This window comes from Camelina sativa, chromosome 5 (assembly GCF_030686135.1).
Source record: "Camelina sativa cultivar CO46 ecotype springtype chromosome 5, ASM3068613v1".
Lineage (NCBI taxonomy): Eukaryota > Viridiplantae > Streptophyta > Magnoliopsida > Brassicales > Brassicaceae > Camelina > Camelina sativa.
Window position 1 is genome coordinate 9,829,370 of NC_141884.1, and position 15,287 is coordinate 9,844,656.

The following is a 15,287-nucleotide window of genomic DNA, read 5'->3' on the forward strand; positions in this document are numbered from 1 at the left end:
TGGCTGTTATCACATAAGATGACGGATCCGATTTGGTTGGATTTGGTTATGGTTATGGTGGGCTCCGTTGATGGTTATGATGGAGGATTCGGGTGTGGAAATGGAAAGAGGGAGATTTCGTTTCAGATTTTGTCGATGGGTCAGTTAGCTGGAACTTGGGGAGTGAGGGATTTTGTCTCTCAGGGATTCGGGTCAGAGGATTGGCTGTTCATACTGATAGCGATAAATCCGTTTTGCTGGGATACGGTTTTGGATTCCTCGAGACTTGTCTATGGATGTGTTAGGGGATTTGGGTGTGAAAAAGGAAAGTGGGAGATTTGGGTTCAGGTTCTATCGGGTAAGCAAATATTCCTTAGACTTTTGTTTAGGGATTCTACAGCTGGTTTACGGGTTTGTGGATTAATGGAGATTGTGCTCTTTCTTTCTGTGTTATGGGTATTTATTTGGTTCCTGATGGTGTCATGGTTCCTCATCTCGCTTTTTTCATTCAATCTCGGAGAAGCATTTTCCTCTCGAGAGTCTTTTGTTTTTACGTTGTTCTCTTTGAGTTATTCTTTTTTGTCTCAAGGGTTTCATCGTGTTTCGGTTATTGGCAGGGTTAACATGGCTCAACTGAATCTCAACAAAGGTAAAGCTGCCTTGGTTCGAACAGAAACGGTCAAGATTTCAGATTCCGTTATGGCACATCGTATCCAACAATTTTCTCTCACTCTCATTGGGAGATTGATGAATCCAACGGTCCAGCGAATGGAATCCCTGGTCGCGAATTTGCCAAAGATCTGGAAGCTCGAGGAGAGGGTTGAAGGTGCTGACTTGGGTCGGGACACTTTCCAGTTCAATTTTGAGACAGAGGATGATCTCCAAGGAGTGCTAAGGAATGGTCCTTATCACTTTGATAACTGGATGTTGTCGTTGGTTCGTTGGGAGCCTATTATTTCTGATACTTATCCTTCAGCCATTACTTTTTGGGTTAAAGTCTCGGGGATACCAATGCATTTTTGGGAGGTTGCAACCCTTCAGGCAATTAGGAAGAAGGTTGGGATCCTTCGAGAGGTAGATGAGGAATCTGGTAGTTTACTTGTCACGATCAATGGGTTTAATCCTCTCATTTTTCATCTACTGGTCCCTTTTAATACTGGTGATGAGGTGGTGGCCTCGTTAGAGTATGAGAAGTTGCTTGGCTACTGTAGCCATTGCTTGAGGTTAACTCATGATGCTAAGGTATGTCCAGAGGTAAGTAAAAGTGAAGGGGGTCGGGGTCAGGGGGAAGTCGATGATAGGAGGGGAGGTTCGTGGAATCAACCCTTGCTCAAACCGAAGGTTCAACATTTTGAGGGTGGTTGGGAGAAGCCAAGGAAGTTTGCTAAACGTTCTCTGGATTTTAATTCAGAGTCTTACCGTGACAGAGATCATCAGCTGGGGCGTAATGGTGAAAGCTCAAAGAATGGGCTTAGATTTCAAGCAAAGAATCAGGGGGATTTTGGATTCAGAGGAGTCATGGGAGAAATGCAGAGTCTAGGGAGGGTGCTGGTACTTTTCTGGTTCAACAGTCCCGTTCGCAACCTACTAGAAAGGGGAATGGACCTGCCTGGCCAAAACTTTTGTATCAGGCGAAGCAGAAGCTTGATTTGCAGGCTACTGCTGTTCATGAGCCGGTTATCCCTTCAGTTAATGATTTGGTGGATCGGGATGAGGATTCTCTAATGGAGGAAGTTAAGGGAACGAATGGTGGAGACAATGAGGCTGGGTTTTCAGTGAGTTCCGATGACTTACTCGAAGATGGGGAATATCATGAGGGTGAGGCTTCGGAACATGAAGAGGATACTGGTGTTGATGACAATGGTGCTCAGTCGGATCAGGAGAAGGGTATGTCAGATCCCGAGAACGTTGCTCCACAAGGTACTATCTCTAACTCTTCTTATCTAGTTGATGATTTGGGGCAGGTTAATAAGGCTATGAAATCTTTTAAGTTGGGAAATACTGAGGTCATTAAGGCTAAGAAAGGTAGTTTTTCTGGTTATAGTGGTGCTAGGGGGAATAAAAGACATGTTGTAGCTATTGCTTCGCCGGGTAAACGGCTATTAGCTAAAGCTCTGTTATTGAAATCTGCAGGTGACGCTGGTAAGAATACAGGTACTGTCCGGTCAACTCAACAAAAGTCAGAGGGTGGCAGCAAGGGAGGAGGAACCCGCAAGCAGAAGAAAGGGATGGTGGCTCTCCCGAAACCGCCGGCTCAAACGTGAAGATCTTGAGTTGGAACTGTCAGGGCATTGGTGCAGATCTAACAGAGAACTATCTGAAGGATTTATGGAAGCAGAATAAACCGGATATTTTATTTTTATCAGAAACAAAATGATGTTTTTCTTATTTAAAAAAGTTTCAGAATAATTTCCGTTATCATCATTTGTATACGGTCGAACCCTGTGAGTCTAGCGGTGGTTTGGCTATTTTCTATAACAATAATATAAAACTTGAAGTTATTTCTGCTTGTGACCGGTTAATAGATGTTCAAGCTTTTTTAGGGTCTCAAATCTTTTTTATTTCTTTCGTTTATGGTGATCCTGTGCCGGGGTGTAGACAGGTGGTTTGGGACAAATTAATAGAAATTGGTGCTGTTCGGCAGAATCCTTGGTTTATGATAGGTGATTTTAATGAATTAATTGGTAATCATGAAAAATCGGGAGGTGCGTTAAGATCGGTTTCTTCCTTCCTTCCATTTATTTCGATGATTCGAGAGTGTGGAATGTTAGAATTCCCGTGTTATGGGGATTTTCTTTCTTGGCGAGGTAATCGTTGCAATAACCAGGTGGTCCGTTGTAGGTTGGATCGCGCTCTAGGGAATGAAGATTGGCATGCGCTGTTCCCTTGTTCGCGAGTAGATTATCTGGAAATGATAGGTTCGGATCATCGTCCTATATTAGCCTCTTGTGCGAAATCTGGGGTTCGGCGGTTTCGTCAATTCCGTTTTGATAAGTGGTGGATGGGGAAAGAGGGGTTTTCCGGAGCCGTGGAATCGGGGTGGAATCGTACTAGAAATTTCAGAACACCGGTGTTTGTAGATAAAATTAAAAACTGTAGGAATTCTATTTCATGGTGGAGGAAGCAGAATGTTCCGAATAGTAACACTCTTATATCTTCCCTAAAGACGGCTTTAGAGGATGCTAAAAAAGATGATGCTATTTCGCAAGCGGAAATCCGTATTATTGAGAAGAAGCTAAAGGATGCCTACCACGATGAGGAATTGTATTGGCAACAGAAAAGCAGGAAATTTTGGTTGCGGGTTGGGGATAAGAATACGAGTTTCTTTCATGCTTCTACTAAACAGAGGAGAGCTAGGAATAAGATTGTGGGGCTGTTTGATTCAGAGGATGTTTGGGTTGAATCGACTGAGGGTATGGAGAGGATTGCGTCAGGTTATTTCAGATTATTTCAGAGATGGTACAAGCGGTCAATCCTTTTGTTACTGAGCGTATGAATAGGGAGCTAACTAAGGATATATCGGAGATGGAAGTTCGTAAGGCTTTATTTGCGATGCACCCGGAGAAAACCCTGGGACCGGATGGGATGACCGCACTTTTCTTTCAGAGGTTTTGGGCGAGCCTTAAAGGGGATCTGATTGTTCTAGTCAGAGATTTCTTTCGGACTGGACAGTTTGATCCAAGAATTAATGAAACTAATATTTGTCTGATCCCAAAGGTTGAAGTGCCTAAAAGAATGGCAGAGTTCAGGCCTATTAGTTTGTGTAATGTGAGTTATAAAATCATATCGAAGATTCTTTGCTTCCGGTTAAAAAAGATTTTGCCCTCGATTATTTCTGAAACACAATCGGCCTTTGTTTCTGGACGGTTAATTACAGATAATATTCTGGTGGCACAAGAGATGTTCCATGGTTTACAGACCAATAGGATGTGTAGTTCGGAATTTTTGGCTTTCAAAACGGATATGAGCAAGGCCTATGACCGAGTTGAATGGGACTTTTTAAAGGCGGTTTTATTGAGGCTAGGCTTCGATTCCAGATGGATTTCTTGGATAATGTGGTGTGTGAGTTCGGTTTCCTATCAAGTGTTGCTTAATGGTCAACCACGCGGCTCCATACTGCCAAAACGGGGACTGCGACAGGGGGATCCTTTATCCCCTTATCTGTTTATTCTTTGTACAGAGGTGTTGATAGCTAATATAAAAAAGGCAGAGAGGGAGGAAAAAATATCGGGCGTCAAGATTGCCCGAGATTCTCCTCCTATTTCTCATCTGTTGTTTGCGGATGATAGTTTATTTTTTTGTAAAGCAGATGAGGAACAATGTTCAACGGTGATGGATATCATTGGTAACTATGGTAAAGCGTCAGGCCAAGAGGTAAACCTGGATAAATCCTCTATTATGTTCGGTAAAAAAGTGCCTTCAGAGGTCAAGGAAAAGGTTAAGTCCGTCATTGGCATTTCCAAGGAGGGGGGTTTGGGCTCCTATTTGGGGATCCCTGAGAGTCTTGGAGGATCGAAAGCTCAAGTTTTCGGTTACGTTCGCGATCGGTTGAATGACGGGTAAATGGCTGGAATGCAAAATTTTTATCTAAGGGTGGGAAGGAGGTTTTAATAAAGTCGGTTGCTTTGGCCCTGCCCACGCATGTAATGTCATGTTTCAAACTTCCTCAAGGTTTAACATCTAAATTGACGAGTGCAATTTCAAATTTCTGGTGGAGTTCTGAAGGGAAAGATCGGGGGCTCCACTGGGTGGCTTGGGATAAAATTTGTAAGGATAAATCAGAGGGAGGTTTGGGATTTCGAGATTTGGAAACTTTTAATGATGCGTTATTGGCTAAACAGTATTGGCGTTTAATACAGTTTCCGAATTCTTTATTTGCTCAAGTTTTTAGGGGTCGATATTTCAGGAACAAACATCCGTTAATGGCTACAAAACCATACTCTCCCTCATTTGGGTGGAGAAGCATTTTCTCAACTAAATCCCTAGTGGAGAAAGGAGCCCGATGGCCGGTTGGCTCGGGTATTAACATTTCGGTCTGGCGTGATCCGTGGATCCCGGACCAGCATCCTCGACCTGCAAATGGTAGGGGACGGCACCTTCATCCAAATTTAATGGTAAATCATTTGATTAACCCACAGACTAAAGATTGGTACCTCCCTATATTACAAGAATATATGGATCCGGAGGATATTCAAACTATTCTTAGTTTGCCTATTAGCAAATCTTATAGACCTGATCGTTTGGTGTGGCATTATTCACATTCTGGTCGGTATTCGGTTAAATCAGGGTATAAGGTAGCCCAAGATATGAAAGCTGAAATTGAGTATGGTCCCAATTTTAATGCTCTGAAGGCTAAGGCTTGGGACCTCCCGGTTCCACCTAAAATAAAACATTTCTTTTGGCAGATCGCATCGGGTTCTCTTCCGGTGATGGTGCGGTTAGCCTCCCGGGGAGTTAATTGTGATACGGTATGCAAGAGATGTGAAATGGAGGAAGAGTCGATTAATCATACCTTATTTCAATGCCTTCATTCTCGTCGGGTTTGGGAGAGGATTTTTGCTGGATCTAATATGGACAAGTTCCCTCTTGGTTCAATCTATTCCAATTTAGATTTTATATATGGAAAAGGTTTAGCCCATTTGGCTTCAGGCGTTACACATAGTTCGATTCCGTGGCTGGTCTGGTTCTTATGGAAGGATAGGAATAATAAAGTCTTTCAAGGGTTACAATCAGAGCCAACTGATATTATCGATCAGGCTTTACGTGATCTATTATGGTGGGAGGAAGCCCAGGTAGCCGTAAGGGCGGGACCCGTTTTAAAAGAGTCCTCGAGTACGCTAGAGCTATCAATTTATTGTCAGGTTGATGGCTCGTGGAAAGCCACAGAACATCATTCAGGGTTAGGATGGTGGTGTGGTGATAGTGAACATCTGACCTTGGTAATGGGTGCCAGGTGTCAACGTCGCAGTGTTTCCCCACTTCATTCAGAGCTAGAAGCTTTATTATGGGCGATGGAGTGTATTCGTTCTAGAGGAATTGATTGCCGAAGATTCGAGACGGATTCTACAGAGTTATTAGCGATGATGCAAGCTCCGGAGGAGTGGCCGATTTTCTCAACGCTTCTTGAGGAGTTCCAGATGCTTAGTGCTTCCTTGCCCCCCTTTTCCCTGATCAAGATCCCCAGGACGTCCAATATGAAGGCTGATTGCTTAGCTCGATCTTCTAGAGTGCTTTTATCAGAAACATCTTTTGTAAACAATTTCCCTCCAGATTGGGTAACCAATCGAGGAGTTTTATTTTAGCTTAATGTGAGGTTGACAAAAAAAAAAAAGAGGAAAAAATAGAGATCTCTATTATAGAGGTAGAAATAGAGATGGGTTGGAGTAGATTTTACTCTAAAATAGAGTTAAAAAGCAAATATAGAGATGGGTTGGAGATGCCCTTAGCTCCCTTTGACATTGTTTGTTGCATTTCATGCACTTCTTGAGGGGTGAGTGGAGCTAGAGTATGCTTCTTGTTGTTGTGTGAGAAGGTGTAGTAGTTGGTTTGGCCATTGTGTAAAGTCTCCTTATCAAATTGCCATGGCCGTCCTAGAAGAAGGTGTCCAGCTTGCATAGGAACCACATCACACACAACTTGATCTGAATATTTGCCTATGGTAAATGGTATGGTGACTTGCTCGGAGATCCTTAGTTCAGCCTCATCATTGAGCCACTTAAGTCGATATGGATGGGGATGCTTTGTCTTTTGGAGACCTAGCTTATCAACCAAATACTTGCTGGCTACATTAGTACATGAACCACATCAATGATTAAGCTACATACCTTAGAGTTTATTGACCAGCGAGAGTGGAAGATATTTTCTCTTTGAATTGTTTCAGGATCAAAAAGAGTGCTAAGAGCCCTCCTTATGACTAGAAGCTCTCCCATCTCTGGATAGTCCACAATATCCTCCTCAGATTCAACACGTTCTTCTTCCTCATCTTTTGATTCATACTCTCCATTGGCTTTAAGGATCATTACTCGCTGGTTTGGGCAGTCCCTTGCATAGTGTCCTTTTCCCTGACATTTAAAACAAGTAATATTACGAGCTCTTTGGTTAGTAGGCTTACCTTGCTCTGGTTTGGTTACTTTTGATGCCTCAGGTGCAGCTCTTTTAAATCTCTGGTCCACATCAAGAGATTTTCCCTTGTCTAAAGGTTTTTGAGGTGGTGGTGTCCATGGAGTCTTACTGCGGTTAGTAGCAGCTGCCTTCCTTTTGATGTGTTGTTCAGCTTGGACTGCTAGATGCAACAACTCTTCAAGATCATGATATGTTTATCTTTCCACCTTTCTAGCAATCCGATCATGAAGACCATCTAGAAACTGTGCCATCAAGTTCTCCTCAGACTCTTCTACCTCCAATATGTTTTTAAGAGATTCAAACTCTTCAAAGTATTCCTCAACAGATTTGCTTCCTTGTGAGAGCTTGCAGAACTTCTTTTGTAGCTCCCAGTGGTAATAAGCTGGGACATATCTCTTTTTTAGCTGAAACCTCATATCATCCCAAGTAGTGATTGGTATATGTCTGTGCCTCCTCCTCTCAGATACATCTCTATCCCACCAAGCTAAGGCATTGTCGGTAAGTTGAGCAGCAGCTAGGGATACCTTTCTCTGTTCAGAATAGTTGTAGTAGCCAAAGATATGCTCCATACGTCTTTCCCAGTCAATGTAAGCTTCAGGATTAACCTTTCCAGCAAATGTCGGCGGATTGAGCTTAAGATCATAGCCTCCTTCTCTTATGTTGCCCTCATCGCGTCCTCTACCTTGTTGGTAGTGTCTCCTTGGCCTTTGGTGTTGATTAAGATCTTGATATTCTTCTCTGAATCAGACTGATCTCCATTATCAACCTCATGGTTTCCTCTTGGCAAGTTACGAACTGGTGCTCTTGGTGCAGGTGGGGGTTGTTTAATTCGTGTCATGCGATCACAAAGCGTTTGGAGTTGGGTTTGAATAGCTGCAAGCATCTCAGCCATGTTCACTTCTCCTCCTTGTTCTCCCATAGTTCAAATCGTTTCTGTAAGAGTAAGAAAAAGAGATCAAGTGCACAGGAAGTCGAAAGGTCCAAAAACTAACAGATCTAATAAACAGATCTGAATAGATCTGAACGAATTTTTTTTTTTTTTTAAGAAGATGACCAGTCAAAATAGAACAAAGACACTCGAAAATAACAGATCTAAAAGTGAAAAACGAACTGAAACAAAATGAACTGAAACAGACACAAAATGAAACAAACAAAGGAAAGCAAACTGAAACAAAAGGATAGATAAAACCTGATTTGGAGCGTTTAGCTCTGATACGAGATGATATAGGAACCCAGATGAGGGAACCCACGTGGATAGATGGAAATAGGCAAATAGTTGATAACACTGTTCTGCCTATTCGGTGGATGATAGATGGAACGCAGTGAAGAGATGGAGAATAGACAAATGGTTGAAAACACTGTTCTGTCTATTCGGTAGCAGTGGAAGATGAAAGGATAGATGGGTGGATTGAGGGACGCCACACAGATCTGTGAAAAGATCTATGATAAGTCAAATCTGAGTCTTCAAGGATTCACACACAAGAAGAAGGAGAAAAGGGTGGTTGCTTCTATCTCAGAAGATAACCTAAGAAAACTCTCATTTTATTTCATTAAACTTGAAAGGTTACAATGCTGAGAAGAGACCTTATATAATGGTCCAGCAGCAGGGGACCTTCTAGGTCAAAATTTATTACAAATAAAAGGACTAAACTTGCAAAAACAACAGACTCGATTTTAGGACTTAAATAAATAAAAGACTCATAAAGACCCAACGGTCGATTCCTGCAAACAAGAAAAGAATGACCATTTATTATTTGAATTCAAACACTTACCTTGATAATAGCTCTCATGCACGCTCCAACCCTTCATTGATTGCTTCGAAAATGATGAAAAGAACGGGTTCTTTAATTCCTTGTAGAACTGGCAAAAATGATGCTTGTGGAGTCTTTTCTTTGGAATCTTCTAGTTCAATGAGAGTAATCAGACTTGCAATGGACTTGTTGAATTTTTCCCTTAAGGTTCTTGCTCCCAGCCTTGTCATAGGTTTGTGTATCATTGTTGGCAGAACGGGTTCTTCAGGAAATGGTAGAACGGGTTCTTCAGGAAATGGTAGAACGGGTTCTTCGGGAAATGGCAGAACGGGTTCTTCCGGAAGTTTACTATTGATGTCCTCATCATTTGTCTCCACTCCTTGCTGAAGTAGAAGCTCTCATTTGGGCTATGCGTTGCATGATTGGACATGATTACCGGGACGTGGTTTTTTATACGGACTGTTCTGATTTGGTGAAGATGGTGTCTTCTCCTCATGAATGGCCGGCTTTCACACCCTACCTCGACGACATCAAGATAGATCAAGCGGAGTTCTCTTCCTTCCCTCTATCTCTGGTTCCCCGTAATGCGAATGTCAAAGCGGATTCTCTGGCACGCCAAGCGCAACTGTCACCGCAACATGTTTTGTTTGTGAACTCTTTTCCTCCAAATTGGCTCTTTTGAGCTGATTCTATTGTTGTCAAAAAAAAAAAAAAAAATAGTCAGACATACGCAAACCTAATTTGCCGTTGTAATTCATAAGAGTTGTTGCATCTTCCATCGGTCCACTGAGGTTCAGAAAGCTGAACTTCTCAGAACTAAAATCAAAACAAACTAGCATCGATTCATCAGAAGACCTGTCGGCCGAACCTAGATAGTAGAAAACACAATTGATGCATATCCCTCCAGTTACGGGTAAATGAGGTATACAACATTCGACCATTCTCCACAATGGTTTTCCAATTTCGAGTGTCAGAATTTGATACTTATCATAATCTCCACATCCTTCATCTAACAATACCTTTAACTGTTTCATAACCGGATCATACCACATAAAAGTAATCATGTTGCTCTTCGTCTTCAACCGCGGTAAAGGTAACGATTGACCGGTGCTGGGGTTAAATAGCAACGACACCGACACTCGCTTTTTCCTTCCCTCTAAGATCATGTTACCTCAAAGAAAGACGAAGCCGTTACTAATACCAACGATTTCACATAATCTGAGGGAATCGGTTAAACGATTGGCGGCTACAGCAAACAACGACGAGTTCTCCTCAACAGGATTTTGAGGATGAGGTGAGGAGAAGAAGATGAACCCGTCCTCGTTTTCTAAGGGCGAGAAAAAGATCTTGTCAAGTACAACTCCGTGAAATCTGGGCGGCGTAGTACGGCGTTCCAGAGCTTCGACACGCAACGACATCTAGCTATAGATTTTGCCGGCAACCACGAGAATATCTCCATAACAAGGTCAATTGGGATTGGCAATGAGTTTCCTCTTCCATTTACTAAAGTTATCGATCGAGTGTTGCGTCGAGAAATGGTTAGACGATCGTCTGAGACGCTTAGCCGCCGCGATAACATTGGTGGAGAGGAAACCCTAGACTCGTCTGAGTATTAAAAAAAAAAGTTTGAAATACAATAGAATAGAATGTTCAAGTTGTTTTATTCCACAGGGTAGAAGAAGTATTTATACACATACAAGTTTCATAAACGTGATAGAACCGAATACTAGTAATATCTAGGTTTATAAAATATTTACATATTTCCTATGCTATTACCCCCTCATGTTGATGTAACACCCAACGTGGACAAAAGTCTATCCGGCATAAAATTTTTGAGGAAAAATAATAACCGATAAAACTATACTAACATTATCTTTTTCTAAACAACTATACTAACATTATCATAAATTAATTGAAAGTTCATAATCGGTTATTATTTTTCCTCAAAAATTTTATGCCTGAAAATTAGAAATAGAAGATGAATTTAAAGTTAAGTTTACTAATCGCAAGAAAAAAAAGAATATATGCATAATATACAAATATATGCTCTAAATTGCGTATATATATGATTTTTCAAAGAAAAGTTTGGTCTCGTAGTTAAATTTTGACCAAAAAAAAAGAGAAAATATCATATAGTTTATAAAATTGTCACATAGCTTTACTTTACAATATGAAATATCCTCATAAAAATGAGACAACTTTATACGAAATTATTTTTTATAAAAAAAAGTTTTAATAATATAACGAAGTTCAATATGGTGTATTTAGCCCTGGGCAAAATACCCGAACCCGAAAATCCGACCTGAACCCGATCCGAACCCGCATCCAAAATTTTAAAATATCTGAATGGGTTTAGGATTTATTGAAACCGGGTACCCAAACCCGATCGGATATTTTCCGATATCCGAACGGGTACCCGAATTAACCCGAACATGTATAAACATAGTGCAAAATAGTCAATTGTAGGATTCAAACCGATGACCTAAAGCATTAAGTGAGTGCACTGTAACCATTTTGCCACTTTAATATCTTTAACTAATTCTCAAACTTCCACTATTTATATATTACTATGTACAACTTTCATTTTTTAAAAAGAAATTTTGATATGAGAAATTTTACTTAATATGTAGAGACTTAATTGCATTTTTTTATTCCATACTCATGAACTCTAGATACCAAAATATTATTTTTACATATTAAAAAAACACAAAGAAGAAGAAATGCAAAACAAATAGAATATTTTCCACTAGAAACATGTATGTCATACATTTTCTTCACCTTTAATATCAGAGTTGGAGAGATTTGAATTCGGATATTGAACGGGTACCCAAATCTGAAGTATATTTCGGGTATTGAACGGTACCCGAACCCGATCCGAATCCGATGGGTGTTTATCCGAAATCCGATCCGAATACTAGAAATACCCGAATGGGTCTAGGACCCTTTTACCGAAATACCCGAAAATCCGAAATACCCGATCGGAACCCGAAGGGGTACCCAAATATCCAGGGCTAGGTGTATTTGAAGAAACTATTTTGTTATGAGACAATTTATTTGTTCATATGAAGGTAAGTATCTACGATCCTTTTTTTTAGGATAAATAATTGACGGTATAATTTATTTATGGTATTATAGTAATTTTAATTTTATAGTTTTCTGAATTCTTTTTTGTTATAGAATTAGTATTATCTTTTATATACATATAAGAGCAATATTTTTATATTTATTAAAATTGTTTAAATGTTTAATTTCTTATAATTATCTTTTTAATTTTAAAATTTGTTAAAAAAAGAGTTTTTGTATAACACATGATAAAATCTCTAATCTTTAAAATTGACACTTGTCATGATCTGGTGAGTTACTAACTTTGAAAAACAAGGTTTATATAATAAGATTAGTTGGACAAGTAGTAAAATTATTACATATGAGATTCCAAAATATGAAAAACATATATTTAAGATATTGTTACTTTTTCAAATATGAGATAATATTAATTTTCAGTTTTTTCTTTGAGAATTATGTTTTATTAATTTTTAGTTGTTTTTAGTATTAAGTAAGATGTAAATTTGATACAATGCACATATTTTTTTGATATGAAAATATTGAAAGTTACTCATTGGGATTGAATGGATAATCTAATTTTATTCTGATGTAATATATAGAGAAATTGTATTGCAAGATGGAGTGTGTGAACTATAAATTCAGTTTTAAAAAAATCAAAAGAAATAAAATTAATATTTGGAATATAACTTAAAATTTCACATATTTTCCTTATATCCGCGTTAATACGCGGGCCTAATGTAGTGGATTATAAAAGGATCAAGATTTTGGTTTAAGGAGGTAATTTGATCAACAAAAACATTAATTCACATTTCTAGATGCTAATCTTTGTGCATGATTCATGTGTAATATGTGATGTAAACACTTTTTTTTTTTTGTGAGCTGATATGTATGATTACTTGGCCTTTCCAGTATACTGTTTGTATGCACACAGAGTTTTATACAATTTGTAAAAAAGCCACTTAAATTTAGAGGCTACAGTCAGAAATCAAGTTAGACGATCACCCAATTCATGTTTAAAAACCTAAAGTTTAGGCTTTAATTAGGACAACTCAAATTGCTCCCGAGTGTACTGAACAAATTCTATAAGTATAGAAAACATATCCATAGAAACTGAGAGAAAATTACAAAATAGTTATCCAAATAAGCCAGCCAAAAGGAGATACACTACACAAAACCAGTAGAAAGATACACTACACAAAACCAGCCAAAACCATTCTATTTGGTAAGACTCTGTGTTCTCTGGGATAATAAAACGCAGGTTCTACTTGATTCAATCGAAATAGTACAAAACTAGCTCTGCAACAAGGGTTTCACAACCATCCTTTTGCCAAGGTCAAGCAGCAACCTTTAACTGAAAAAGCAATATTCTTGTTCTTAACTCTTCCACCTTGATCTAGCATCAGAATATCAAGTTTAAGAAATCTCTGTTTTGGATTAGTATTTATTAAAGATTCTGCAAATAACAAGACTATCTATCATCCATCCCCTTGCTGAATGTGCCACACGAGATAGCTTTTTTAAACGCATATCAAGGAGATAAAGATGCTAGAATATAAGAAACACAAAAAAGAAAAGTAACTACTCTGCTCTTATTCACACAAAAAGAAGTTCAATATGGCCTATTTGAAGAAACTATTTTGTTATGAGACAATTTATTTGTTTATATGAAGGTATGTATCTACGATCCTTTTTTTTAGGATAAATAATTGACGGTATAATTTATTTAATTATGGTATTATAGTAATATTAATTTTATAGTTTTCTGAATTCTTTTTTGTTATAGAATTAGTATTATCTTTTTATATACATATAAGAGCTATATTTTTATATTTATTAAAATTGTTTAAATGTTTAATTTCTTATAATTATCTTTTTAATTTTAAAATTTGTTAAAAAAAGTTTTTGTTTAACACATGATAAAATCTCTAATCTTTAAAATTGACACGTGTCACAATCTAGTGAGTTACTAACTTTGAAACCAAGGTTTACATTATAAGATTAGTTGGACAAGTAGTAAAATTATTATATATGAGATTACAAAAACGTTGAAAGGGAGTCTTCATCTGATAACTCGCGGACACAAGAGAGGAGTACTCATTTGGATTTTGGAATTGCGGTGCCGTGAAGAAGAACAGCTCATTTTCTTTTTCGCAGGCGAACAAAAGTTGTGGGCGAGTTGAAGATCTGGTCAAGTACAGCTCTGTGAAATCTGGACGGAGGAGTATGGAGGCCAGAGCTTCGATACGCAGCGACATCTCGCTATAGATTTTGTCGGCAGTTTCAAGAGGATATCAAAAATGAGATCAACTGGGATCGGCTCTGGTTGTGTATGGCGCCGGGAAATGGTTAGAGCATCATCAGACTCAGAGTCGTGCCGCCGCCGTGTTTTCATGGATTTGGTAATATGGTTTTACTATTGTTTACATTAAAACATTTTTGTTTTTTTTTTTTTATGAACATCCAAGCGTATACACCAAACTATGACCACATGGATATATATGATCAATGTATTCAAATTAAAAGGAAATTATTGGCCTATGCATTTAAACCCTAAATCCTAAACATTTAAACTCTAAATCCCAAACTATGACCACATGGATTGCGTATCATGGATTCGGTAATATGGTTTTACTATTAAACAAAGTTTGATAGTCTAACCTGAGGAAAGTATTCCTCTTTTAAAAGATTAATTTCACAAATCATAACTGAATCAGCAACCCAAATTGCAAATTCTCTAACTCCCACCAAATTACATCCAAAAAACACCTAAAATCCAAAATTAAACTTTTCTACATCTGAAAGCATCATTCACTTATTGTTCAAATCAAACATCAATCTAATTATAGTTTGAAGATGAGAGATAAAGAGAGGATGGATAAGATGATTGAAAAATGAAAGTGTATGAGATAAAAGAGAGACAAGAGGATGGAGAAGAAAGGGTTGATTTTGATAATGAGAGAAAGAAAGAGATAGAGACAATTAGAGAAGCCATGGAAGGAGAAGAAGTTACAGGCTATTGGTGTTTTGATACAGTGAGCAAAGGAGAGAGAAAATATTAGAGATATGGAGATAATAGAGGAAGAAAGAAAGATCTTAGATGTATTGTTGTTAATAAAGTTTAAGCTAGAGGATAGCATAGTTAATAAACATATAAAAAGTATAGCAATAGCTGAAAGTGGGTGTAGGTGATATTACTTTGTAGAAAAGTGGGTGTATATGCAAAATTCCCTATTATTAATGAGACAACAATTGGATAAAACAAAATTTAAATCAAGAACCGTACCGGTAGCCGAAACTCTACCGGTTTATGTTTTGCTTTTCTTCATATGAATGAGATATTTCAATTACCCGGTTTGAGTAATTTTTAATTTT